The sequence below is a fragment of the Danio rerio genome, chromosome 20, assembly GCF_052040795.2.
Source record: "Danio rerio strain M-AB ecotype USA chromosome 20, GRCz13ab, whole genome shotgun sequence".
Classification (NCBI taxonomy): domain Eukaryota; kingdom Metazoa; phylum Chordata; class Actinopteri; order Cypriniformes; family Danionidae; genus Danio; species Danio rerio.
In genome coordinates this window covers 59,762,016-59,789,838 of record NC_141040.1, presented here as the reverse complement: position 1 = coordinate 59,789,838, position 27,823 = coordinate 59,762,016, and the positions used below count along the sequence as shown (strand labels likewise).

Genomic DNA, 27,823 nt, shown 5'->3' with positions numbered 1-27,823 from the left:
AAAACTTGTTTTCATAGTTGAAAAGTTAAATCACAATTCTTGTTGTGCAATGCTAAATTTATTTATGTTGAAAGAGTGCAAATATATATATTTTAATATATATATTGCACTTATACATTCTGTTTATCTTGAAAATACTTAAATAATATGTGCTATATGTTCTAAAATGGCCCTCTACTGTAAACTGACACTCTGGCTCTGAGAGAAAAGCCAGTTTGTAAAAAAAGTCTTGGTTTTGCTTGGTTTATAAATAATCAAACTCATTCAATGGCACAGCATCCTCTTTCACATCATCTCATAAACTTGATCTAATTAGTTAGTGCTGAAATATCGCATCGTATCGTGATATGGGTGTGAATCGTATCATGTTGCATCGCAATATGTCACAAATGTATCGCTAATATATCGGATCGTATTCTTTGTATCGAGATGCGTATCGGATCGGCATTATAGCTTAGATGCCCAACCCTAGTAGAGACAGGACAATCACCAGCAACTAGAGCCGCGTCTTTATGAAGAGGAGACTACAAGCGAATCCGGATCTCCATTTGCAAAAGAGAAAAGGTCTCGGGTAAACAATTTTCCCATACACGCTTGTTTTGCCAACACAATGTGGCGTCTCTCTACCGTCTACACTGTAACATTAATGAATATTAATGAAGTTGCACAATAGAGCGCGCTGATTGGTTTGACCCAAGCCTTACTCATGCATTAATGCCGCACACTCTGAGACGTAATACGGTACACCCCGGTGCAGACGTCCAGTCTACACGCTGGAATACACGCTAAGATCTCATGACCGTGACGCAGCTTCAAAAATCCGTTTCAATCCGGAAGAATGAATTTGCTTGAAATAACGCAAAAACAACCAATTTACACTTTCTAGTGAGATATGTGTGTCCTAATAGTGTTTACAGCAGTGTGGGACACATATACCACTGTCAACAGCTCAACACATGTGTTCTGGTGTTTCGTGACCCTTTAAAATACTAGTGATGGGCAGAGCGAGGCTTTGTGAAACACTGAAACAGTCAAAGCTTCGAAACCTGTTTCTACAGTGACACCTAGGGGTCATTATCAATGTATTGCCCTGGAACAGCTTCAGTAAAGAAACAGTTTATACCCATGTTGTATAAGTGAAGTTTATTTATAAACTACTTTCTAGAAGATCACGTGCTTATGATTTCTAGCGGCTAGATCCGCATTATCTAATTCACAATGCACCAATCAGACGACTCCTAAACTACTACAAATACCCTGGGTTACATTCCACCTCTATTTCCGTTTTGAAGAATCCCCCCTTATAATGTAAATATATCATGTAAATTAAGTTTTTTAGTCAGTGAAAGTCAGGAAACTTAATAGTTCTTGCTTGAAGCCTGCGCATCTTTCTCCGTTCACCATGCAGGAGAGGAACAGACTGCGCAAATGGAGCACAGAGTGGTGACATCGACTACAGCTCTCATCTGATTGGCTGAAAGGTACGAGTTGCCTGCTTCTGCGAGGACAGTCACAAAAATACACACACGTATCCAGTAGGGGTGTCACGATTCTCCAAATTCTCGATTCGATTACATTTTCGATTTTTAAGTCACGATTCGATTTTCGATTATGAATAATTAATTAATTAATAACAAATTAATTATTTGTAGCCTACAGTTTAAACTACCTGACCTGTGTGGTCTTTGTTTTACGCATAAATAAATCATACAGTAAATGAATAAAGGCAAGTTACACACATAATTACCACCAGTCAATCACTTTTTTTCTTGTGAATAGGCAGTGATCTCTGTCGTTATTATGGCATCGGTAAAAAAAGGTGCACAACCAACAGGAACCAGCCAACAGTATCTGAGGTGTTCGCTAAAATGACTAAGTACAAGTGTGAAAGTAAAAGATTGAAGCAGTCTTAACTAGGGTAATTAGGTTAACCAGGCAGGCTAGGGTAATTAGGCAAGTTATTGTATAACGATGGTTAGTTCTGGAGACAGTCTGAAAAACAATTAGCTTTAGGGGTTAATAAATTTGACCTTAAAATGGTTCATAAAAAATTAAGAACTGCTTTTATTCTAGCCAAAATAAAACAAATAAGACTTTGTTTAGAGGAAAAAAATATTATCAGACATACTATCAACATTTCCTTGCTCTGTTAAACATCATTTAGGAAATATTAAAAAAAACAACAACAACAAAGGGGGGCTAATAACTCTGACTTCCACTGTATATATATATTTACAGTATTTTTTAAAAATGTTTTTAAGAAAACTTATTCAGTTCATCAAGGCTATATTTATTAAATGTAAAAAATGTTTAATTGTTAAATATTTATCAAAATTTTAAATAACTGCTTTGTTATTGTGTGTAGTTTCAAATAAAATTATTACTCCAGACATTATTGCTTGTATTACTATTACCATTAATAAATATAATAATAATTAATATTAGTGATTTCTGAAGGATCATGTGACTGGAGTAATGAAGCTGAAATTTCATCTTTAAAATCACTGGAATAAATGAATAAACTATATGATAAACTACTTTTGAACAGTTATTTTATAGTGCAACATTTCATAATTTGTATTTATGATGAAATAATTGCAGCCCTGGTGAGAAGAAGAAGCTTAGTTTAACATATTTAATCACACTGACCCCAAACTTTTGACCAGTTGTGTATAGAATATTTTATAAGCAAAAATGTGCACTTTAATTTTAACAACCCACAGACATCGTCACCGAATATAAAGCAGAGTTCAGACTTTCTCATATATACAAAGCCTCATTTCAATTGTCAGGTTTTGTAGAAATCGATCTATTGAATTAATCAATATATTAAAGAAACGTTGGCTAAAATTCTGCATTATAGGCTTAAATTATAGAGAGACATAGCAGATGAACCGAGACTTCATCAGATCAATGTAAGTCTTTCTTTCGAGCTGTCAGTGCGGAAATGAACAAAACAACAGGCCTAATACAACATATTATACGATTAAAATATGGAAAATGAACAGATAGTAATTTCGGTCAATTTTCCTGATGGATAAACCGAGATCAGGCTGGATAAACAGCTCTGGGTAATATTTCAGCATGCTTTCACTTACGCATTTACCGGTAAGAATGACATCTCGCCCGCTCATCATTCTCTCTTCATATAGCCGTATATATGGCTATCACACGATCATAATACACTGTGATATAGCCTGGGTCGTTAGTTCATTGCATTGTTTTGTTTTCTCACTACAATCGATCCGCTCAATACAGAGACCGTCTCATTCAGGCGATCCCGGACTGATTGATTTGGCGCGGATGCGAGCGCAACTGCTGGATTTATGCCAAACAAACTAACGGGGGAAACGAGACAGATTCCGAAACAAACGTCTATGTGTGAAAGCACCGTAAGATTGTATTTGCACACAATTGACAGACAGTCGCAGCACGCAGCTCTGGCTCAATCTGTCAGTCAACAAGGCAGCACTGTACACTGACCCGAGCGTCTCGCACGCTGACTCCGGGCTATCGGGCAGTCCTTATTGTCGAGCCCTGAAGGTGTAAGCTCAGTCGACGGGTCTCCTGCGTCTGCACAGTTTAACAAGCACTTCAACAAGCGTGTTTTTTCCCGTTCGGCAAGCCAAGCTGACGTGACATGGGGGCGTTTCAGCATCGACGATTATATTTTTTGATTCGATAATCGAAATCGAGCATAAATTTTGATCGATTTTCGATTAAAATCGAAATCGTGACACCCTTAGTATCCAGGGAGAGTCGTACATGAAGAGGATTTGCACATTCTCATTCAGGATGAACTCGCAAGTTTTAAACATTCAAAACTTTTTGTACACTCTTAAACGTTTGCAAATGGTGTTTTGCATTTGTGAAACGTATTATACGAAACTTTATTTTTATTTTGTGCACATGAATTTTTTTTGTGAATATAAACATTTTACGCACGTGAATTTGGCTACGCACGTGTACATCGTGTCTTTTGCGTGAATTACTTTAGTCTTATGTGACTCCATACACATGCCCCTTGGATAGTCTCTCCACGGGGCTGTTGCGGATAGGGGATCCATGTGCAAAGGAGGAAGAACTTTCTCTCTGAGAGAAAAGGGCAGGTGCTCGAGAACCCAAACCCCCCTTCTGGACGTGTCTGCTGTTTATAACCAAGTAAAACTCAATAACTCTGCAGACATAACCCAACTCCGCATTCACAGCTCAGTCTGCGGCTGCTCATTAACCCTTGATGAGTTCACATCAGAGCGCCGCACACTCCGCGGTTGTCATACATCACAAATGATCAATGTTTTTTTTTTTTTTTTATCACAGGAGACTTATTTTAGGTCTCAAATGCTGAAATACACATTAGTAGTAGCAGAACAATCATTTACAGTTGATGAATTACACCACGGCTGTCTGTGAAAAGGGTAGTAATGATATAAGCATGATCTTGCAGTGTGAACGTGGCCATAGTTCCTGGCTGTGTTCTGTTCCCAGTAATCCCCCCTACGCCCTATTAAGTACCTGTACTGTATATGACATGGGCCTGCGGGCTAGAACACTTCTGCAGTGGTTTACATGTGTCAAATTGTAAAAGTAGACTTTTCACAAAATAAACAATAAACTATTGTCTTGCTCTGCACAAGACTTTTGGCCAGTTGAATTGAATTGAAGAAGAGAAACACATTTTAAGTGTATTAAGATGTTCCCTGATACTTGGGCAATTTGATTCTTTCATTTGCAACATATATTAGGGCTGTCAAAATTAGCGTGTTAACGCACATGATTAAAATAAATTAAATATTTAATGCGTAAAAAAAAATAAAGCAGTTGCAGTTTTTTTAATTTCCTGTTGTGGCTGACGTGCAGTCTAGGGACGGTGCGTGTATGGAGGTGACCTAGGCGGGCACATTGGGCAGCAGAATAGTGAGCAAACCCCTTGTCTTCACTTTCGGTACACTCTTAATCAGTATTATCTTAATCGTAAAAGCGGAGTATTGGTGTCCATGTAAATGTACTCAGTAAAAATGGCAGATGAAGTCGCAAGCTGTCAAAGACGGCCCTATTCTCTAATCTGCGTCCATGAGCGCTCACATTTCATAAGTTTCACAATGCAGTGTCAGAATCCTTGCTTGTAAAATACAGCCATACTTTAGAGCGTGTAGTTTAAGCAAATTTGATGAACGTCATCATGCGTGTTGATGAAACTGAAGGGATCCCTCCCTCGCTCACCAGGCCTGTTTAGCGCGTTTCCTCATTAAACCCAATGAAAGCGTATGCTTCGCGTTGTTGTGTCAGAATCCTTGTGAAATACAGTAATACTTTAGGACGCTTAGTTTAAGCAAATTTGATGAACGTGATCATGCGTGTTGAATCTGAGGGGAGTCGCTCCAGTATGGAAGGCCGTTGGGGCCAAAACGTCTGCAGCGCGTTGTGTGTGTCTGTCTGTGTGTGTGTCTGTGTCAGGCCCGTTGAGGGGTGTCAGGGGTGGAGTGAGCGACGTATCTGTGTAGGGGCGAGAGGAGTGTGCAATGTATTTAACGACCGGTTTGCAAGAAATTATCATTCATTTGCGGGCATTTGGGAGTCTCTGTGCACTTGCGGGATACTCCTAGTCTTAGCAACTGGATGAATGTAAAGGAGGATTAAGCAAAATTGTTTCTACTCTATAATTAATGTTCTCAACTCACAGCAATAAAACTTTACAATGAGTGCAACAGCTTGTATTCTATAGTTTATTATTATAATTGTTCATTTTCCAAATTGTATTTTGGCATTTCTTTTGCAGTCCACTTAGAATCCAACATGGAAATCAATGTTTTCTTTATTGGCATTGATTGTTTTGAAATTTAAATGTCATTAACATGCCTGTGTTTAATTTCTGTAATAAATATGGCTGTCAAGCAGGATCTTGATGGTTTATTGTGGGTATGTTGTTTACATGGAGAAATCTGTGTTACAAGTTAAACAAAAATTCTATTGAACAATAATATTTTGAATTTAAATAGTTTTTGTCTTGCGTTTACATTAATTTTACATTTAAATAGGCAAAATTACAAGTTTCAGTATTTTAAATGTGATTAATCGCAATAAATTTTTTTAAAAAGGTGCGATTAATTAGTTAATTTTTTTTAATCGATTGACAGCACTATATATATATATATATATATATATATATATATATATATATAATGTATTTAAAATTCAGTTTGTCTTTATACTGTGCAATTTTATATTTATATTTTTTGTTTATTATTATTTAAAGTTTATTGAAGATGTTTCATGATGTTTCTTCAGAATTCAGCTGTTCTTTTTACAAATGTAACTTGTATTTTTTATGTCTACATATATAATATAGTAATATACATATTTGTAAGAGGTTTCTTAAGGATATCTTAAGTTGGTTTCTATAATCAGGCCTATATAAAATTAGCTGTTTTAAGATGTGTCTTGTACTTTTTTTTCAAGTCTATTGGAAAAATGAGAATGTGTGTGTGTAACACTTCTCTTCCTGGTGACAAGTCACTCAGGTGGACACAGGGAACTGCGTTCTGTGTTGTTTATTCTGCAACAGAAATATATCCTCTGTCAACAGTATTCATTCAAACATGCATCACCTCTCTGCATTCAGCAATCATCTCTGCTGCTGGAGGCGGGGCTTTGCAGGTGAACAAACAATTACACACTGTTGCCACAAGAGGTCTCCCAACAACCATAAAATAAACAATCAGACGTTAAGGTGAAGGACAGTTAAACATTAATTTCACCCTGTTACATGTGCCATTTCAGATTCTCTGTAAATCTTCCTGTTTACAATGTGGGTGTATTGTGTCGTTTTATTATTTTTACATTGAAATTCTTAATTATTCTGCACTACAAATCAATATTCAATTTTAGTATTATTTGTTTAACACTTGTGAAATTATTAACCATTTATCATTATTTATTTTGTCCTTTGTTTGATTATTTGCGTTATAGGATACGTGTGCTGTTTGGGTTTTATTCAAATGTTATATGCAGTGCCTACACTTTGTTTACAGTATAGCCTGCGCTTGCTGTTATATCAACACAAATGGTTGTAATAATAATATATATATATATATATATATATATATATATATATATATATTAATATATATATATTCCAAACTTTGCATTGGTACTGAATAATCTAATGTATATGCACAAATATTGCAAAGCATCCTGTAGAAAATATCAGTTTAAAAGAGAAATCTGTGAGGGGGGTTCTTAGCTCTCTCTCACTCTCTCTCTCTCTATATATATATATACACACACACACACGTTTATTTTTTCTTTTTGGCTTAGTGCCTTTATTAATTTGAGGTTACCACAGCGCAATGAACGGCCAACTTCTACAGCATATGCTTTATGTAGCGGACGCCTTCACTGGGAAACATCCATACACACTCATTCACATTCCTACTACGGCCAATTTAGCTTATTCAATTCACCTATATGTATGCCGCATGTCTTTGGATTTGAGGGAAACCGGAGCACCTGGAGGAACCCACGCGAGCACGGGGGTAAGAAAGACACTGACTAATATAAAGAAGAAGACTACATTTCTTAAATAATGAATTTAAAGCTATAAAATGAGTGGAATAATCAGGAGATGATCTGGGCTGTGCAGCAGCGTCACTTTACTGTAAAGATATTTTTTTACTACGGGCTGCGGGAAACAAGTGGCAAAGGGAAAGCAATGATTTGCAGCAGATTCTGGAACAAATTAAAAATCTCACCGCTTGTGCGTGCACGGCTCTTTGTTTATTTTAAACCTATGTGCTTACATTTACAACATTTTGTATGTTACAGTGAGTCTGCAATGCATTAAAACTTTTCCTTGCAAGCATCAATTGGCAGTAAAAGCAAATCCTCTCTCTCTCACGCACATGCGCGCGGTCAAGCACAATTACTCTGTTTTATAACAAATATTAAATTTCATCTTAACAGGCGTAAATAACAGCATATATTTAAAAAATATATATATTGCTACTGTAGCCTATTGGACAATCTGCAGTTTCGCGGCTCACTCGCTGTGATCAGCTGTGTCTCATTTCAGAGCTCTTTCAGTTCTCGAAGTTGCCATGGTAGCACACAACATAATCGATGTATCTATGCTCGACTTTTAAAGTTTCACGACAGAAACGTGCACAAGCAGTTATCTAGATTATCTAAACTGAACTCAGACTGGTCAGATCAAATTATCTTCAACTTGCTGTTATGGAACCAGTTTAAGCGTGGACGTTTAGTTCGGCTTATTGAAGTCAGGCTTTTGACTTTAATCCCCGCTTTTCTAAAACACTTTTATGAAATAGCCCCCTGAGTGTATTTTGCTATGTGGGTGTTCTGTTCCTCAGGGTGGAGATTCTGCTTCGTAAACATTAAAACAGTCTTTAGCAGTTAAACAAGAACAATCAATACTTACACCAGAGTAAAACAGATTCATTGATCTGAAATGAGCAAGTTATGAATGCAGCTGTTTATCATCCATCCTCAGATCTCGTCAGCGTGCACACACTGATCAGGGGCCTTTCTGCTCTGCATTTACATGCAGTGACCAGCAGGTGTCAGCAGCGCATGCGCTTTCACACGATTCCAAACAATTCAGATAGCAAAGCGTTTGCTTCAGCTCATTCAGATTGTCAGAGAACTTAGTTTCTTACATCGCCTGATTATTCACACAAAAGAGATTGTGTTATAAAAAAAATGAAGGATTTTCATACTAAATGCATGACATCTATAATAAACTAAACACTAAACATTCAAATGATTATGCTCAAGACCAACTCTTGAATTATCCAGCATCATGTGACATGAATTTGGTCAGATCAGATTTGTATTAGGTATTCTGTAGTCTTTGATTCCGATTAAAGTGTAATTTAAAGACTTAACTGTAAACTATTAGAGTGGAATAATCAGTCAAGTTATGTAGAAAATCAAAAAATACACAGTAAATATTTCTTGGGGTGGCTAATTATACTAACATTAAATAATTAAAACTGCTTATATATAAGAAACACACTATAAGAAATAAAACTCATTACGACTCCAGAATAATTGTTTTAGGGTGCTTTCACACCTACACTTTTGTTTGGGAACGTGTCTCGTTTGCCCAGTTAGCGCGGTTCATTTGGCATATGTGAACAGGGCAATCGTGCTCTGTTCCGCGCCAAAGTAATCGCTCCGAGATCGCTGGAATGAGGTGGTCTCGGCTCGATTGAAATGAACCCTGGAGCGGATCGATTGCAGTGAGAAAGCGATCTGATCCGAGCGCGGTTATATCACAGTGTTTATGGATATGTAATAGGCTTACGGCTATATGAAGAGAGAATTATGAGTAGGGCGGGAAGTTCCGCGAGTCTCCGGATGCCCGCAAACGAGTAATGATCTCCCGGTAATCTCGCGTCTCCCTCCCGGTCCTCAAATAGGCATTGTCGCGCACCCTTCTCACCCCTCCCCACCGCGTCTCTCCTCAGACACGTCGCACGTGCACCCTGTCAATCACCACCAAACCACCACCTCTCCTGACAGCTGAGCGGGACGCTGCAAAATAAACCCTGACACTCTGACCAATGTGAGGAGAGTTTACTCACACGTGACTTGTTTTAGCTCTTTTGGTCCGATTAGAAACTTTGCAGTGTGAAAGCGAACCGCTCCAAGAGCAAAGAGCAACAATGTAACAATTGTGATCTCTGTTTCGGAACAACTGAATCCATTCACAGGTGTGAACGCAGCCTTAGATATGTAGGAAATACTGTGAAAATGTCCTTGGTTTGTTAAAGATCACTTGGAAAACGTTGTTTTAAAATAACAGGAGGGCAAATAAAAAGACTGCAACTGCATCTGTTAAACTGTACAGGTGTGAAAATGTGCCTTGATGTACTTGAATGTTAGAAGTAGGGATGGCTGACATAAAACTGATGTTTCGACACAAAACACCTGGTCACATGACTAAAGTGTTTCGAAACACCAGAGCTGCGTCTGAAACCGCCTACTACTCAGTAGGTACTGCATTTGAATGTAAACATACTACTCGGCTGTTAGACAATTGCGTTCTATACAGTATGAATGTGAAAAGTATGAATGGAATTCGGACGTACTACATCCGCTTTTTTGTCATGGTCACATAATCTACCTGCATTAGTTGCGTCGCCTCACTCCCATTCATGAATTCTCTCGCGGGGCATCATGGGATGCTCACTTCAGAATCTTGCGGGGAAGTAGTAAGTCATCTGGGTACTTCTCGCATACTGATTTTCAAATGATATGAATTAAGACATACTGCTCGGCTCGCATACCGATTTTAGTGTACTGAATAGTATGGAAGTATACAGATTTGGACGCAGCCATGGTCATGTGACCAAAGCAATTTAAAGCATCGATCAGTTCAAAGCGCTTCGAGAGCCGGCGAATCTGCATTTGACTGACAGGTTCAGAAATACTTCTGACTCATTTAGCCTAGTGGACGTGCGTGTGCGCGTTGTTATGCTTTAACATTATTAAAATACATAAAATCAGGATTTCAGAGCCATTTACTGTTTTATCATCATTTTTGTAACACTAAAACAATAATGAATATTTTACAGTACTGTAATGGTTGGGTTTAGGGTTTGGATAGACGTTAATAAAATACAATGGGAAATTTAATGAATAATATAAATAATTCTTGTTAGTTTCCGGCCACAACAGTGTCTGATCTAGCAACAACCCTGCTTTATGACCAAAACAAGACATATTTATTCACAGAGTTTAATAAGGTACGGTATCACAGCTTGGTTCGGCAACTTGTCTGTGCAGCTGAGATCTAAGGTAGTTCGTTTAATTCACACTGCCTACAAAAATTTTAGGTGTATCAGATCTAGGGCTGGGCAATTTTTCTGATTTTTTCGATTAATTTGAATTTATGTCTTGACGACGAGAAATCGCGATTTAAAAAAAAAAAAGATACATTATAATGGCACCAATGCGCTTTGATTCACTCTTTGTTAAGCAGTTCGCACACCAGAAGCGCCGCTCGGCGACGTGCAGTGCCATGGATTTTAGAATTCTTAACAGATTTCTATACACACACCCGCGCCGCCCAGCCACGATTCAGGACGCTGTTCATATTTCAGCCGCGCCACAGAGCGCCATCTGATTAGTTTCATGTTAAATATCATGCAAATGTGCGCGTCTGGTGTGTGATAGTTTAAACTGTCATGTGCGAACCGTGTCGCGGCGCTTCTGGTGTGTGACCTGCTTGACTGCCTGTAAAAAGCGTGAAGTCATGTAGGATTTTGCTTGTTGCATTAGTTTGAGTCACGTCTGTGTGGATTATCAATACATATTCCCTCATCAAGTCGATAAACTCAATCTCTCAACATGTGAGGACGTAAAAACCTGCCATGTGAAAAACTGCGCTGATCTTAGTTTGGTTTGAACATGAGCAGCTGTAGCAGTGAAAATGAAAGTAGCCGCGTCCATGATGTCATTTAGCGGACCTAGTTGAAACCCAGACATGCAGGCAGGCAGCATAATACAGAGAGAGCTGTAAAGTGCATCAAATGATCGATATTCAAAAGGGGAAAAAGAAAAATAGATTAAATATTTTATATTAGACACACATCTGGTGCTTGTATTTGCTCCTGCTATACGTCCACAGCTTCACACATTGGGTAAAATTAGGCTTTACAGTTTCCATGTTCAGTCCTTTTCTTCCACTGTATCTGTTTAAGAAAAGGCAGCAGCTTTACAACCTGACATTCAATCAGAAGAAGACAAAGTCAAAGCCGAGCTGACAGCCAATCTGTCCTAGACTCAGCAAAACTTGCAAAAATCCCTCTGTATTCCTGCAACTGCAATATTTACACAAATATTTCTTATTCAAATCTTCTGCACTGATATTTAACTTGTGAATTTGTTTTACCTTTATTTACACCTTGACCGATTTATGTATGACATGGCCATTAAAATACAATGTTCCTTAAGCAGATGGTTTTTCAAGTTACTTATAAAGAGAATGTTACTTCAGTCATGTTGTTGTAATGTTTTAAGTTGACTAGTTACACATTAAAAAAAACAAAACAAAACCGTGAATCGCTTAAACTTTCAAAAAATCTAGATTTATTTATTTGCCATATCGCCCAGCCCTAATCAGAGCTGATGTTACTGCAGGATATGTAAGAACAGGACGCATTAAGGTGTGCTAAACAAATAGTTTGTGACGTATCGCATGTTCTGCACAAGGAATACGAGTTGTTACCCTCGGGGAAAAGATTCAGAGTACCTTGCTGTAGATTAAACAGATAAAAATTTTTTTTTTTATCCTACGAGCATTAAGCTATTAAATAATAGTGAGGCTTAGATTGACAGAAACAGTTTGCTTATTTATGTGTATGTGGAGTGAGGCTTGTAACTTTTAATGAAATACTTATTTGTGTTTTGTATGTTAATTGTTTTGTCCATGTTTGTGACGACTGCAGCTGAGGGCAAGAGCCCAAGACAAATTTCCCTAACTGGGACAATAAAGTTTTTACCTTACCACCACACCAGAAGTGTGTTATCCTACAATACACAGTGACTTGCCAAACAAATGAACATGGAAGATCATTTTGAGCTTAAGTGGTTTAATTATCTTGTTTGTGAAGACTGCAGAGTGATGCAAGAGGAAAAATGTCTAAAAAGTTAAAAGTAACTAAAAAGTGTAACGTGGAGAAACAGGAAGAAGAGCTCAGCTGTGGATGTGCTCCAACAGCTCTCATCAGGTGTGTGTTTAATATGAAGCAGGACAATGTGATGTGCAGCATAGAATAATTAGTGGTGGGCAAAGCGAAGCTTCATAAAACACTGAAACAATCGAAACTAATGAGTAAAGCTTCTAAACGTTTCAAAACCCCACTCTACGGTGACACCTAGTGGTCATTTTTTTAATGTTTTGCACTGAAACAGCTTCAGCAAGAACATTTTAGCAAATTGAGGTATTAAACCCCGCTTTGTAGAAGTATATATTCAAGAGATTTAGTGGAGCGGTTAAGGTTTCTGACTTCCATGCGGGGATAGTGGGTTTGAATCCAGGCTGATACAGCTGTTTTGATACAGGTGCTTTAATACCAGTTGCTAATGCTTTGCTCTTGTAACTTTTGTTTCAGCATTGTTCTGATATCAGAATAAACACTTTGTGAATAAATATGTATTGTTTTGGTATTAAAACAGGGTTGTTGCTAGATCAGACACAGTTGTGGCCAGAAGTTATCAAGAATTATTTATATTATTCATTAAATTTCCCATTTATTGTATTTCATGAATGTCTACCCAATCCCTAAACCCAACTATGACAGTGCTGTAAAAATATTCATTATTGTTTTGTTTTAGTGTTAAAAAATGATGCTGTATTGATGGTGTAGCTGCAGCTGTAGTCTGTTTAGGCTACAGGATAAAACAGAAACATGATTAAAATACATGAAACCATGATTTAGGAGTATTTGTACAAGTCGGGATTCAAACCCAAAAATTCAATGGAAGCATAGTAACAGCGTGCACACGCACAGTCCACTAGGCCATAAGAGACGAGTGTTGGATGTGACCCCGGCAGTTACATGGAGATTCGCCAGGTCTCGAAACGCTTCTTAACTGATCGATGCTTTGAATCACTTTAGTCACGTGGCTTGGGTGTTTCGGATCATGCTTCGGTGCAGTGTTTCGAAACACTTGCGCTTCGGGATCTCGAAACTGTGTCGAAACGTCAGTTTCACGTCAGCCATCCCTAAAAATAATGAAATGTACAAAATACCATCCTGAAAGAAGAGGATCTGAATTTAAATTGAATTAAGGTGAAGATTGATGGGATGGTACAAATTCATTTAGTAAAACTGTATTTACCGATGACTTGTTCAGATGTAAGAACACAGGCGTGTTAGACAGTGTGCCGCAGAGAGCGGAGAGACTCTGATTCACTGCTCTAACTCTAGCACATCTTCATTTTGGCTGAGCTGGAATATTCAGCATTCAATTAATCTATGAACCAACACTGATAGTTCAGTCACTTGCCATTGTTGTGAATACTGCACTGAATAAATGTTGATAATTCACCCATTTCTTAACATTGGTATTTTATTGATTTACTATTGTTGAAAATACTGACACTGAGTTAACATGGATCAGTTACCCCAGGGGTGTCAAACTCAATCCCTGGAGGGCCGAAGCCCTGCACAGTTTAGTTTCAACCCTGCTCCAACACACTTACCTGTAGGTTTCAAACAAGCCTGAAGGACTCAATTAGTTTGATCAGGTGTGTTTAATTAGGGTTGGAACTAAACTGTGCAGAGGCGGAGAGTGGGCGGAGCTACAGACACCTGCTGCATTTAGCTTGGACCTGGTTCAGACACACTTTACTTTGGGAGAATGCTTAATACTTTATCACCTGTGACTCGCTTGTATTCTGACCACTTGTGCTTGGTTGTACACTATATCAATAAAGTGTTTAGTCTTTTAAAAACACTGCTGTAATACATTGAGCCACTAAACATTGTTCTTATGATGTTTCTCAACAGGAGGAAAACGCGAATTACTTCCAAACACTTCAGATATAGTGTGTGTTAGTTACTGTAAGACTATTGATGAACTCCAGCATAACACTGTATGACAACGCTTCAGATGACTGTTCTAGAGCCTACAGCTAATCAATACGTCAGATTCTGGAGTGCATTACAGCTCTAAATATAAACGATAAATGATCTTAAATAAAACAAACACATGTATAGAGATGGTATATAAGTATATAACTCTACTCACATGGGAAACGGAGGCCACGTGAATGGTTTGTGAGCTCAATTAAGTGCACTCAGCATGACATGCCATCTAATAATTGTAGGAAACAAGTCCAAAAGGCAGCTGAGTGTGTAAAGCCACATAAAACAACACAGAAATACGATAAATATGCAGAGTTCAGTGGCTAATCTGCAGGATTCAGCTGAGGTGACGTGACGGCGACCAACGAGACCTAGCTGTCACTCAAGTGACCACGCCCTTAATTATGCAAACTTAATATAACTTAATATAAAGGAAACGGATGAGTTATAAAAAAATTCACCCCCTCACAGTTGTCATGAAGGGTAATATTAGCTGTATTAACCAACACCTTTTTTTGTAGCAGGCTGTAAACACCTTTATTTCTGCTGTAAAGTTGGCCATTCTAACAGTGGGCTCAATTGAAATTTGCTCTGTTTTGGAGCCAGGAGCGGCCAGGACTAGCGGAATTTCGGATGAATTGCAGTTTTAGTTACTTCCGTATTGGCTTCCTGAGAAAGAGCAGGAGGGTGCCGCTTGATTTTAAATAAGGATCCTACTATCATGAGCACGTCTCACCTGTCAGTGTTGAGAACACAAACTGAGGAAAACATGGCGCACTACGCGTTTATCAGCACTACGGTATGCCAAGAGGCTCAAACAACACAACAAACATCAAAATACCCAGACAAAACAGTGTCATAGCGACATCTTGTGGACAAAACAAACACTGCCCTACTCATGCATATTAATGTTACATCAAATCTGAGCACAAATCAAGCTGTTTTTTTTTATTGCAATAACAACACCTTACAACAAATACAGATACAAAACTGAAAGAAGTATGGTACAATCAATAGAAATGTTACATTTTGAAAAAAGTGGAATGAAACAAATTTAGAACAAATATTATAAATGTAAAACAAATTAAAGGGAACAAGAGAGAAGAAGAAGAAAAATAATTAAGGGCACATGACAAATATACAACAAATTATTGCAGAATATCAAATAAAGCACATATTTTAGAAGTTTTAATAGCTTTCTTATTATGAGAGTCTGTGATGTTTTTTAAATAAAGACCTAGTTCTCGTTTAAAATATAAACATCAGGCTTACAATGAGTATATTTGCATTTGTGTATAAAAAACTTTCCAATAAATAAAATGAGGTTTATGCAAAAAGTTGCACTGAGGAATTCTTTTCCTTTAATATAAAGCCCCAAAATAACATTTTGGACCAAAATAACAACCTTTTGGACGATAAGAGAGTTTACATCAGACCAAAACGATTTAACAGTGGGACACTCCCAAAACAAGCGAGCAACAGATTCAGAAGAGGCTTCACAGAAAGAGCAAGAGATGTCAATGTCATTTCTGTAAAAACTGTTTAATGGGATAAAACCTGTGAATAATTTTAAAAGATATTTCTTTAGTTTTATTTGTTAAAAACATTTCTGGGGGAGCGACCAGACATACGACCATTTAATCTCAGGAACTAGAATAAAGGATTATAGATGGTCTAAAAATAAAGATCTGATTTTATGATTGGATTTTTTAGTGGAGAAACAAATAGAACCAACAACAGTAGAATCAGGACTAAGAGAACAAGCAGAAATCAATGAATTATTATTAATATTTTAAAAAGCATACAGATTTCAGAGGAGATGGCCTTACAATCGATATTAAATTCTTTTTTAGATTTGGCAAGACTATATCTTGCAGTAAAAACAGAGTAAGTAAATAAATTACCATTAATAACTGCTTTACCAATATCACACCGTTACCGAACCAATTATTAAAGAATATAGATTTCCTCTTATATAAAATATTACAATTGTTCCAAATTTAAAAATTGTGTGGCGAGAAATTGTGCTTATAAATAAGTTTCCAAGCCTGAAGCATTTGCTGATGAACATTGGACAGTTTGATAGGAAGCTTGTTAATTGAGAAATTACACATTAATAAAAAGTCAATACCTCTTAATTGAGACAAAATATAATTAGGAATTACATTACAAATAGAAGACTGATTGTGGAGAAAGCGTTTAAGCCAATTTATTTTTAAGGTGTTATTAAGTGAATCAAAATCTATGAAGTTTAAGCCGCCCGTATTATAAAATAACTGCTTTTCTAACATGTAAACAGCATTACATCAATCAATTTACAGGTCGGTTTATCTACAAATAAAGAATGAGCCGCATAGGATAACCTAGAGATGCCTTCAGCTTTTGTAAGTAAAGTCCTACCTTTTAAAGCTGTTTATTGTTTTGTATTGCCTTTCTAATGCACAGCCCTGGCTCGAGAAGAAGGGGCTCACAGACCGGTCTGTGTGAGTGTGTGCGCACGCGCGCGCGCGGCCAGCACAGTATCGCGAGAGCTGTTCAAACAGACGCACTACCGGCAGATTTGAGTTCGCTCTCGCGCTACTTTGAGCCTTACACCGAATATTCAAACCTTCACGCGCGGGATTTGAAGTAAACCGGTTAAGATGACTGAATAATTAGCCATGGAACTTCCGAGAGAAGACAGTGGAAACCTGAGGAATTTCGAGTTGGACCTTCAGTGTTTGTAATGGAGTCATACATGGTATGTGTGTTTTATTTTAAAGGATATTTGCAAGTGTTTACACTGTGTTTCATATGCGTTTTCTGCCTCAAATACAGCGTATAGCTTACAGCACACAGGTAAATGTTTGTTGTAGTGGAGTTGAACTGTCCTGGATATCATTATGAACATACATCTCGTCAACTCGCAGATTCAGCCAAGTTCACTTCTCTAATGACCTGCTCTAATGGCTGCTGATATGGAGATATAGAGGTGAGCTGTTCCTCCACAGTCCTAAAATTCCTCAAAATAACATTGAGCTAAAGTTGGTTTTATACTCACACATTCATTCAGTGACAGCTTGTGACACACTCCCTATATTGTTCACCACTTAATATTGAATATGAATATTGTGTCTCTGCAAGTGTGACTTGAAGACAAATAGAGGTAAAGTCGGATTTATATTCGCACATTTGGACTTCCCCCTTAATAATATATAACTTCATGAAAGTATTATTCGCAAACTGTAAATAGTGAAGTCATATTAGCAGCCAATGACTATCAAAGTACAACATTGTTCAGTCAAATAAACAGTGTTAATGTTGTTTTCAAGTCACTTGCATGCTAATTCCAATTGAATATTGAAAGTAACATGGTAAACAATATAGAGACTTCTAAATGAGCGAATGTGCCAATATAAAACCAACTTTACCTCTATTGAAGACAACATTAACTCTGTTTATTTGACTGAACAGTGCTGTACCCTGATCGTCATTGGCTGATCTTGATTTTGCTATTTACAGTTTATAAAAATACTTATATGGAATTACATTATTAAGCAGAAAGTCCGAATGTGCCAATATAAAAACCAACTTCACCTCTATCAAAATCACCGTCAGTTCGAGTCATTATAGCGGGTAATACTAAAACTATTTAAGTATGTGTCTGCTTTCTTCACTATCAGGAGATCAGGAGTGTTATTTTAATAAAACCTGGATAACAGAGTGAATTACACATGATGTCATACCTAATTAATTATGCTGTGTACATTTAAGGATTACTGATTTTTGCCTAATGTTGACTTACTGGTTCTGTCATTTCGGTTATAAGTACAAGGCACATGTACATTTTCACAGCAATCTAAGTTAAATCCTAAATCTTAGATTTAATCCAGACTGAATGTGAATTTATGTGGGCAAATGAAATGAAATACACCTAGGGTTAAATGTTTAAATTTGTGTATTATACACAGCATGTGTGAAGTCTAAATGTGGACTGTTTCAAACTGAACTCGTGTTATTTTTGTTGTTGGTGTGAAACTGATGCTGATTGGTCAGTGCGGCATTTTTTTTTTTTTTACCATGTAATGAAATAATGATTTATGTTTAGCATTGCATCTATTGTCGTTTACCAGGAGTGTGTTTGCTCTTTCAGAACTGGGCTGGACCTTCTGTACTTCATAAAGGAGACGACATTAACCTCCAAGTTTAAGAGGTAAAATCTTCAAGGTTTTTTGTTTGATATTGATTATGATTGTTTAATTATTTATTATGATTATTGATGCCTGTATTTTCACTGAGTGTGTTTACATGGACACCTTTTGAATCAGTTAATTTTGTTAACATGTACTCAAACTAAATAGAGTTACTGTGTTGATGTGGGTGCTTTGCTGTTCTCCATTGTAGTTTAAGCATTAATGTGTTTGAATGCTCAGAATAAAATAAGAGTCTATGCGGTAGATCCTGTTTTGTTTCCTAGCCGCTGCTGTAAACTGTTAAATAAACAAAGCAGTTATTTATTTCTGCAATATCTGAAAGTTCTTTATTTTGCTGATGTATGTTTAAAGTGATGAAATAACTGGTCCACTGCTGAATCTCTTTCAGCCTCCTGATGAGGAAGACGTGTTCAAGGTGGGCATCCAGGCCTTCCCAGAGGATGTCGTGAACATGGCTGTGATACTGGAGGAGGGAACTATGATTTTTGGATCTCAAAGGTTTGCCAAATGCTTTTGCATCATATTTTAAATGTTTTGCTTTGAGCACAAACTATTTCAATGACTTAAGATGCACCTTTGATGCAGCTAGTTTTTATCAAGATTTAGTTCACCTGCATTTCAAAGACTTTTTAGATACTTTTTGTGATGTGATCTTCTTTATCGCTCCTCAACAGAGCGATCCAGGCTCATGTGTTTTGAAAATTGTAATTACATATTAAAATATTGTAATCCATTAGAGCAGTGGTCACCAAACTTGTTCCTGGAGTGCCGGTGTCATGCAGATTTTAGCTCCAACCCTAATCAAACACACCTAAACAAGCTAATCAAGGTCTTACTTGGTATACTTAAAACATCCAGGCAGGTGTGTTGAGGCAAGTTGGAGCTAAACCCTGCAGGGACACCAACCCTCCAGGACCGAGATCGGTGACCTCTGCATTAGAATGTTTGAAGAATGTTCAGAAAGTAAGCTAAAACTGAACAAACCTTTCATTTAGCAAAAAGATATGTGGAATGTTTGGCAAAACATTGTCATAACTCAAAGGGAATAACAGTAAAATTACACACACTATAAATAATATTTCATTTCCTTAATTAATTTTTCTTTACTCCACATATACAGCTTAGTTTATTTTTGTGTGGGTTATTCATTTTTACTTATTTAAAAAAGTTCAACTTACAATAAAACATTAAAAAACTGCATCCAAGTTCAGCTTTTTCACAATTCTTCAAAAATTAGCTGAACTTGTCTAAATACTGTGGGTAAAACAAACAAACAAGCTAACTAAGTTTTATAAGTCAAGACAAAAGATTTTGTTGCGGTGTAAAGTTATAAACTTTAGTTTTCAATGTAGTTTTTCAGCCCAGTGGTCTCTGATTGAAAGGAGGCAACATTCACTGGAGTAAAGTCATACTGTACTTGAAGCAGGACTGAACTGGTGTTGTTTCAGTGTTTAAATATTGTTTTAATTATAGTTGAACAAATCTGATTTTGTGACCGTTTTAATCTATTTAGCATCATTGCATTAACATTTCAAGATGAAAACTGGCTAAATATCAACTGAATATTTCAACATTAATTGTATGATAGTGTGGTTGATGTTTTAACACTTATTCAATGTTGGTCTCAGTGTAAAGATTTAATTGTAGTTGAATAAATGCTGATTTTGTGTTTTTCATCTATTTGATCTGTTTGTATTAACTTTATTTCAGGATGCAAACCTGGCTAAAAACTGATGATGATATTTAACGTTGTTTCAGTGATAGTTTGGTTAATGTTTTAACATTTATTTAATGTTGATTTAACTTGGGTCTGCTATCTGAGGAAAATAAAATGCTTGTGTGGTGTTGGCTCACACTCACCAGCAGGGGGCAGTAATGCGATGTAAAGCTGTGTGCTTACTGCAGTTGAAGATTACATGAAGCAGAAGAAGGTTTGAGAATGCAGTTCACCAAAAAAGACAAACTAAGCAGAAGCAGAAGGTGTTTTCTGCAGGCTTCCAGCATCTGCTCCGGCTCTTCCTGAAGCAGCTGATCTAGACTGAAATGAGCAGATTGAAACACACTGCAGTAACGCAGCACAGTCAACACCTGACGTCTTTTGGCAGTTTTATTTCAGTTCATCTGTATTTCTGTAGCGCTTTTACAGTGTCAAACACAGAGGGTGGTTTGATAGCAGCTCTTATGTCAGGAGAGTGTGTTATGGTGGTGTTTGTGTGTGAAGGGTTGTCTAATGTGTTGATCTGTACTGAGTGTGTGTTTCCCTTTCAGGATCAACAGCAGAGGAAACTACCGAGCAGCAACAGACAGCAGCCATTCTCTGATCATCACACAGCAGATCTCAGGACAGCAGGAAAGGTGTGTTTTCTTCAGGTGAGATGTGTGTTGGTGTCTGTCTGATCAGTGTTCTGCAGGCCAGCAGGTGGCGCTGTGCAGCCGTCAGGATTAATTCCCCATAGAGGTGACGTTGGTTTAATATTCGCACATTGGTTCATTTAGCAGTCTCTATATCGTTTACCATGTTACTTTGAATATTCGATTGAAATTAGCATGCAAGTAAGACTTGTAAACGACATCAACACTATCTAATATACTGTGAACTATGCTGTACTTTATTAGTAATTTGCTGCTAATATGATTTCACCATTTACAATTAGCAAATACTTTTCTGACATCATTATAGTAAGGAGGATGTCTGAATATCCCAATATAAAACCAACTTTACCTCTATTAATCCTCCATCTGCTCTGAATGCAGGAGTCAGCTCAGGTTAATATCACACAGAGGAGTCCTGATCAGCCAATCACAATCAAAGCACAGCACTGCTGACCGCCAGATAACAGGACTAGTGCTGGTTTGATTTTGTGATTCGCCTTCTGCAAGCTTAACAGTTATACTATCTTTAAAACACACACACACTCTCACACACACACACACACACTCTGATATTGTGTGAAAAAATGCAGTTCTACCATTTAATTACAGCAGCAAGAAGAGTGTGTTGCTTAAACCTCTGGCTGCTTTCACACCTGCACTTTTGTTTGGGAACATGTCTCGATTGCTCAGTTAGCGCGGTTCGTTTGGCATATGTGAACAGGGCAATCGCGCTCTGTTCCGCGCCAAAGTAATCGCTCCGAGATGGCTGGAATGAGGTGGTCTTGGCTCGATTGAAACGAACCCTGGAGCGGATCGATTGCAGTGAGAAAGCGATCCGAGCGCGGTTATATCACAGTGTTTATGGATATGTAATAGGCTTACGGCTATATGAAGAGAGAATTATGAGTAGGGCGGGAAGTTCCGCGAGTCTCCGGATGCCCGCAAACGAGTGATGATCTCCCGGTAATCTCGCGTCTCCCTCCCGGTCCTCAAATAGGCATCGTCGCGCACCCTTCTCACCCCTCCCCACCGCATCTCTCCTCAGAAACGTCGCGCGCACCCTGTCAATCACCACCAAACCTCCACCTCTCCTGACAGCTGAGCGGGACGCTGCAAAATAAACCCTGACACTCTGACCAATGTGAGGAGAGTTTACTCACACGTGACTTGTTTTAGCTCTTTTGGTCCGATTAGAAGCTTTGCAGTGTGAAAGCGAACCGCTCCAAGAGCAAAGAGCAACACTGCAACAATTATAATCTCTGTTTCAGAACAACTGAATCCATTCACAGGTGTGAAAGCAGCCTTAGATATGTGTTCAGTTTCCACATTAGCATCTGACTATTCTGGGATATGACATCTTTGGTCTTATCAATTATTATTTAATCCAGGAATGTTGTTTTGATGAAGCACAAAGTGTTTGTGTGTTTGACTGAACTGTAGCATTAAACCTTTTATACTTTATATTTTAATAAAGGCTTTTAACATTTATTAAAAATAACATTCGACAAGAGAGAGAGAACGAGGGCTGTGTTTAGCTCATAATTCATATGATGTTTTTTGGCAGTGTATAGAGATATTATAGGTGGGCATAGATATTTTTTTAAATCTAGATTAATCTCAGTGTACTTGAAATTAATCTAGATTAAAATGGCTCATTTGCATTCTGCTGAAGGCATCCAGAATATGCGTGCTACCTAAAAAGTAAGTCTTCGAGAACGGCTTCCTCAAGCCAGATGGTGCATTTTGGAAACAGGAGACGAGCCCCTGGTCTAATGCATCACAAACTGCTTGAGGAACTGTTCTACTCTGATAATCGGTGATGAAAATAAATGATGTTCAATACGATGTGCTTATGTTTACTCACTGTTGATGCAGGTAAACATGAATGTTGAACTGTAGGCCTACATTAGCTCCAAACAGCCATTTTTGATGACCTTAATCCGACTAAAGTCATCACTGAACTAAACAGAAATGAAGACGTGTGGAGTCTGCAGATATTAGTGGCATTATTAAAGTGAACACTGCAGTCAGACTATTACCCTCATGTAGAACTGTTCACCATATTCTTCCACAAGATCCACACATGCGGCTGTCAGTAAAGGACCACACACACACACACACACACACACACACACACATCAGCATGCGTTATTAACTTGCATGACACTCTCACCTGTCCTTACTCCTTATTTGTGTCTAATAGCCCAGTTTGTCACGGGGACCTTGAATGAAATGTTCATGAGTTAAGGATGAAACGGCTGAACTGCAGTGAAAGTCACGCAAAATGACAGGAAACTCTTACATTACAGCACTTGAAGTAACACCTTCATTATATTATTGTCTATTAAAGAGCATATTATAGGTTAAAAAAGGTAGAATCGTTTGTGAAAATACTCTATAATACAATAAAATGCCATATTAAAATGTTTTATGAAGTGCAAGGGCACACATTTTAAAGAAAATGTGTCTGTTTTCCCACTTCCGCAAAGTCTGCTCTTTTCTTTTTTGCTCTTTTCTCTTTCACTTATCTGACAGGCGTGTGTACAGTGAGGTAGAGTAGCATATAGCAGACTCGGTTGTTTGTTTTGGCGTATTTTATCATCATCATGGTATACTGTTGCGTTTATCGGAACTGCACAAACTCCAGCCGGTCACCATATTAACTCCACAAGTTTCCCGTTGCTGTTTTGGTTGGTGAAATGGGATGAATCCATTAAGACGTGAAAACTGTGAAATACACGGTCCTGGATCAGTCGGAGATGCAGCTCGATGAAAGGGAGAACTGTACACGGTAAGACAGCTCGTTTTTCTTTTATGTTTGTCAACTTTCAAGTCAGTAAGCATGATTATTTGAGTAATTAGAAGCAACGTGATGCATTTATGTTGGAGTAGCCTACAGTACAGCACTGCTGCTAGCTTGTATTGTTCAGCATATCAAATATACCTTCATAAACCACGTAAAAATGTCAATATATGATAAGACAGCTGGTACCATCAGTTTGCTAATATCATGTCTTGTACAGTTACAGTGTAGTGACTGTTTTGTTCATCTGATTAATAATTTATTGTCATGTGGTGTGGTTAAGGCTTTGAGAGACACGTCTGCAGTAGTGATGCTGACCTGGAGCTGAAGCCTTTCTCTCCACGGGCCTCTCGCTCATCTGTGCTTCACTTTGGCTCACAGAGTAACCTCAACTAAAGGTGAAGTTAATTTTATATTCGCACATTCGATTAGTGACAGCTTGTGTAAATTGTCCGTAGTGTGTGTGTGTGTGTGTGTGTGTGTGTGTGTGAGTGTGTGTGTGAATGAGTGTGTGGATGTTTCCGAGAGATGGGTTGTGGCTGGAAGGGCATCCGCTGCGTAAAAAGCATGCTGGATAAGTTGGCGGTTCATTCCGCTGTGTCGACCTCAGATTAATAAAGGGACTAAGCCGACTAGAAAATGAATGAATGATGTAAACGTGTAACCATTGACTTCCATAGTATCTGTTTTTCCTACTATAGAAGTCAATGGTTACAGATTTTCAGCTTTCTTCAAAGTATCTTCTTTTGTGATTAACAGAAAATAGAAAGTCAATAAGATTTGAAACCACCAAAGGGAGAGTAAAAAATGTTCTGTCCTGTCAATGAGGAAAGCCACTTTTTTATTATCATATATATATATATATATATATATATATATATATATATATATATATATATATATATATATATATATATCTATTCTTGTGGAAGAAAAACAGATAACATTTGGAAAATTGAAGTTTGTTCACACATGCTCAACTTAAAATGGTTACAATTGACTGTATGTTTGTAAGATGGTTTGCAGTTCTCTATCCAGGGGTCTGCAAATGTGGCTAAGTATCCTGTATTGTGCTGTATTAAAATCCTATGGTGAATTTCAAAATGTAAATTATTAATAAAGATGATTTAAACGTTTGCATTATTTCCGCAGCATATATGCCCCAGCCCTCACTGCGTGTCTGACGGTGGATTACTGGAGGTCATCACAGGCTCTACGAGAATGCAGAACTGTCCACTGCATTTGCTTTTTAGATCCTTCCAGTGGGTTTACAAGGATGAGGCTGTCGGCATCGTTTTACACAGCATTCACAATTTAGCTCACATTAAAGACATGATGGTGTGGTGCCCACATAAACGTTGGCCAACTTACTGAAATTATTTTAATAAGGTTTAAATGGACCTTATGAATTAAATATATTTTTCCTTTTGTATTATGTTTGTTACTTACTTATACACACACTCACACAGATACTCATACATATATAAAGAGTAGAAATGTTGGGTTTTAACACTGCTTATGGTTTTTGGCTATATAAATAAAACCTGAACTTGAGTTGCATTACAATTTGAACTTGAATTCGGGTTGAAGTAAGAGTTTATTTAACCATAATGGCAGATCAGACCTGTTGATCAAGTCTTTGTGAATATTCCATACAGTAACATGACTTGTGATTGTGTTTTTTATGGATATTTGCCAAAATGTAATCCAATACGGATCATCTTACCCCAATAAAAAAAACCTGACAAAAAGACACGTATTTAAAAACTTATTTTGATTGTTTGAATATTTGATGTTGTTTTTATTTTAATACAAAAGCTCTGAAAACCTTTTGTGTATTAAAAAGATTTTCCAGTACCTTGTTTACATGTTTCTGCATTATTCCAGACGTTCTGTGTTATTTGTGTCTTGTATTCTCTTATCTACAATTAAAAAATAGGCTCAATGTGGCATAACCCTGTAAAATGCTCAGTTTCTGTTACTGGTAAGTATTAATACTTCTAGATGATCAATTCTAGCTTTGCTATTTCCAGATAAGATTTCGTTGTCTTGCATATCTGTCTGTAAGCTGACACTGGGCTCTCATTGAGAAGCTGCTCTGTTCTCCTGACATTACAGCTCAGTTACTCTTCTCCGACTGCTGGTCTGTCCACAGGCTCATAATTGTATGACTGTGGTCCATCGTTTGTGTGAATCTCTCTGAATCCAAACACGCACCGCAATCAGTTGTCTTCATACTGTGTATATGTGTGATCTGCTTCATCCGACATCATCTCCGGTCTGAAGAATTATTATTTTATTTTTATTTTTTTATTTTTTTCAGATGCGGAAGTAAATTTGTGTGACTAAAAACAACTCTGGATGGCTTAATAATTAACTTTAACGCATATTTTAAAGAAAATCTAGTTCCTGCCTATGCTCTTTAAGGCAGATAACTAGACTACAGATGTCCATGTAGGAGTAGTCAGTAGTGTCTTTGAAGTAAGATGCAGAAGCATCCTGCTGATTTGATTCAGAAGGACACTTGTTTGTCAGACGGCTCACCGGTTTGACTTTCCTTCACTGTCATTCCTTTTAAAAGCAGCCGCTCCATTTTATTTGTGTGTGTTTTACTGGAACTCATAAACTCTACAGGCGCCTGATAGTTAGATATGGAGCTAACATTAATCAGACTCACTCTAGTGAACTGCATCCATGTTAGCGCGTCATGTTTGATGAGGTCATTTCGCAGTAGGAATACACACCGGTTTGAAGACTCGTTGTCGCCCTCCTACAGTGCAATTTGGCCAGGTATACATCCGTGCTAAAACATTAAGGTGAAAGTCATCATAGCTTGCATTGAATAGACCCAGCTCCACACCCATCTCTGAGAATAGATTAACGGCCATATTTTTTTCTAACGCAGCACGTTAACGGCGTTAACGACCCACCACTAGTATGTGTGTGTGCACATAATGTTATGCTTTAACAGGCGGTTGTGTTTTATATTGTCTAGTTGTGATGTACTGTATAATTAAGATAATCGTACACATGTGATCATGTTGCGCAGTTTTCATGGTCAGTGTGTTCTGCATGGTGTAAATGGGAAAGAGGCAGTGCTTTCAGCACATATCCGTTTGTGTTATTGTTATCATACAGTGAAATACCCGGAGTATTCGGACTGAGGTGAATGATGTTAGAGCATCTTGTGGGAACATCAGTAGAGTTTAGTGCAATGCGCTGAATACGTTATATGATTTATATGTTGTATTTTTATGTATATAAATGTTATTAATATTGTTTTTTAGCATCCTATATGTCAACAAATCTGGTCTTTTAAAGATTTTCAGTGTTACCATGAACAATACCTTATTTTATTCTTCACACATCTTTAACATAACCTGTTAGGCAGCTGCCAGTAGATGTTACTACAGCACTGATAGTCAATATACAGCTTGCTTTCTGATCATTCATCATTCGCATTATTATTATTATTATTATTATTTGGTCACACTTTATTTTGATGGTCTGTTTGTTGCATTTTTATTACATGTCGGGTTGTGCCGATAGACGATAGTATCGTGTGTTGACGATAGGCAGATTATCAGAAGTTTATTTACTCGTTACGCATCAGTGTAGACCCATGTACATGTTTTACTTGCAATATTGAGTAAAATGAGTAGTATAATTGTTAATCTTCATCATTAATAATAAATAAATCACAAATAACTTGACAGCTTCAGGTGTTTGCATCAACATCAGCTGTCTGACGATGGTCCTGCCTATGGTTCACAGCTCAGGTTATTCTCTAGAGACGATCTTCAGGCTGTGTTTTCACTATTGTTTGCTGTTCAAGC

General features: G+C 37.5%; 1 protein-coding gene and 1 long non-coding RNA gene across 5 annotated transcripts in view; one reads left to right on the top strand and one right to left on the bottom strand.

Moving 5' to 3' along the window:
• Positions 1-7,310: 7,310 nt before the first annotated feature.
• Positions 7,311-11,342, bottom strand: LOC147839525 (uncharacterized). Its single transcript, XR_015519144.1, has 3 exons — positions 9,542-11,342; positions 7,508-9,204; positions 7,311-7,398 (listed from the first exon to the last, which is right to left on the bottom strand). It is a non-coding gene; the product is annotated as an uncharacterized LOC147839525 (long non-coding RNA).
• Positions 11,343-17,209: 5,867 nt separating this feature from the next.
• The window catches only part of plcb1l (phospholipase C beta 1-like), a 151,016-nt gene continuing 140,402 nt past the window's right edge, over positions 17,210-27,823 (top strand). For 3 of the 4 annotated variants that reach the window (XR_015518883.1, XM_087298663.1, XM_087298664.1), the window contains exons 1-4: positions 17,210-17,358; positions 18,751-18,810; positions 19,200-19,309; positions 21,080-21,181. The gene's annotated coding sequence lies outside the window, so the exon portion shown is untranslated. Of the gene's footprint in view, positions 17,359-18,730; positions 18,811-19,199; positions 19,310-21,079; positions 21,182-27,823 lie in introns of all 4 variants that reach the window. The other variant, XR_015518884.1, reaches the window with a different exon arrangement.